The sequence below is a fragment of the Ursus arctos genome, unplaced genomic scaffold (assembly GCF_023065955.2).
Source record: "Ursus arctos isolate Adak ecotype North America unplaced genomic scaffold, UrsArc2.0 scaffold_6, whole genome shotgun sequence".
NCBI classification, from domain to species: Eukaryota; Metazoa; Chordata; class Mammalia; order Carnivora; family Ursidae; genus Ursus; species Ursus arctos.
Genome location: NW_026623078.1, coordinates 67417148 through 67419169, shown reverse-complemented (window position 1 = coordinate 67419169; position 2022 = coordinate 67417148).

The window sequence follows — 2022 nt, the reverse complement described above, 5'->3', positions numbered from 1 at the left end:
TAGCAAAAACCACTAGCCACAGCCCTCCACTCCCATCATAATCATAGAAAAATGACAGCCTTTGACCATTAGTTCTTAGTTCTGATGATGCTTTGAGGACTAAGTCAGTTGAGTCTACAGTGACATCTTTGGTCACAAAAAAAGTTGGAATAAAGATCTAATGAGTTTACACAGGATGCCTCATGTTTACATGCATAGCTCCTCTGCTGTAGAAGACGGACCACATGACATTTTTACAGTACACATTTATTTAATTACTGGAGGACCTGTAAGGTAGAATTCACTCTAAATACATCCAGAGCCAGGTGAAAAATGCCTAGGCATTCTATACCAGAAATTTTCAAGTGCTAACAAGATCAATTTTTATAGAGTAGATCGATTGGAACACAAAAGTAGGTATTGCCATAACATTCATCCATTTGCTCATTCAATATCTAATTACTGAGTACATGCTATTTGCTATGCTCTCTTCTAGGCACTGGAGATGGAGCTGTGGACAGAGCAGATGGGTCCTGTCCATAAGCCTTACATCCTAGCGGAGAAGAGGACAAACACAGTAAGTAAATAAAATATACGCTATTCATGCTATATTTAAAATATATGTCCGAAGTTCCTAGGAGAAATGCAGGAAAGGAGGAGGAGGAGTGCTGGTATGACATTCAAGGTGACAACTGAACAAAGACCCAAACAGGGTGAGGGAGCAGGCCATGCAAGTCCTTGAGGGAAGAAGGCTCCAGAGAGAGCAACTAGTATTGACCTACTGTCCACGGCACAGCCTAAGACTTTCTCTAAAAAGATGAACTTTCAAAGCATTAACAAAAATCCATATACATTCTAAAGATGATCGTCTCCCCTCCCTCCCACATGAATACATTACGTTGCTACCTGAGACACTGGCTCACTCGTAAAAAAACTTGAACCTTCGTGACGATGACTTAGAATTCCAGAGTCTGGCCGATGCAGTGGTGGAAACAGAGTTTACGAATCAAGATCGAAAGGCATAACTCAGACTAGAGCACCCTTCTGATGTCAGTTCCAGGGCTGATCGGGAAGCCAGGGTAATTCAGGAGAGAGCTGATTTGATGTAAGGCAACGCAGGAGACTGAAGGCCCACACTCCAGGCCAGAATTACTGGACCAGAGAAACAGGCAGCCAAGCATGCGGGGAGCCTTGGCGGACCGAAGCTGCCGAACCTTTCCCCTGTGATGGAGGCCTGGCCTAACGTCTTACAGCTAAACTCACGAGTCCTTGGCTCTGACAAAAAGTTCTAAAAGATGGCATCTACCACACACAATTATATTAAACATTCTGCTAAAATCTTCTTTGTGGGGGAAGGGTCACATTTTTATATATATAAAATATGTAAAATCTCGAAGAACTGAGGGATGAACAGCCATAAAGTGCCTGGACTTGGGAGCCAGACTGCTGGGGTTTAAAAGCCTCTTGTTAGACACCTGACTCTGTGTCGCTTACGGTCTATGTTTTAGTTCCCTCATCTTTTTTCTTTTTTTTTCTAAGTAGGCTGCAGGCCCAGCATGGAGCCCAATGCAGGGCTCAAACCCACAACCCCGAGATCAAGACCAGAGCTGAGACCGAAAGTCAGACGCTTAACCAACTGAGCCACCCGGGTGCCCCTAGTTCCCTCATCTTTAAGAGGAGATGATATCGTCCACCCTACAGAGTTGTCATCATGAGGATTAAATAAGCTAATATTTGAAAAAATGCTGAGAACACTGCCTGGCACATATTAAAGCACTATATAAATGCTTTTAAATAGAATAGAATAGAATAGAATAGAATATAAACTTCCTTTAAAATATTACTTCCAAAGACTTACCTCTTTGACCTTCATCAAAGAAAGAAGGCTCACTGACATTTCCTGAGAGACTTTTCATAGAAATGTTTAAAGCAGAACTTTTATATATTGTGAGTCTAGAAATTCCAAATCTGTCAAGTTTATATCAAACCTTTAAGTGAATTTCAAAGTGAAATGTATAAAAAATAGATGACCAAAAAAGATTA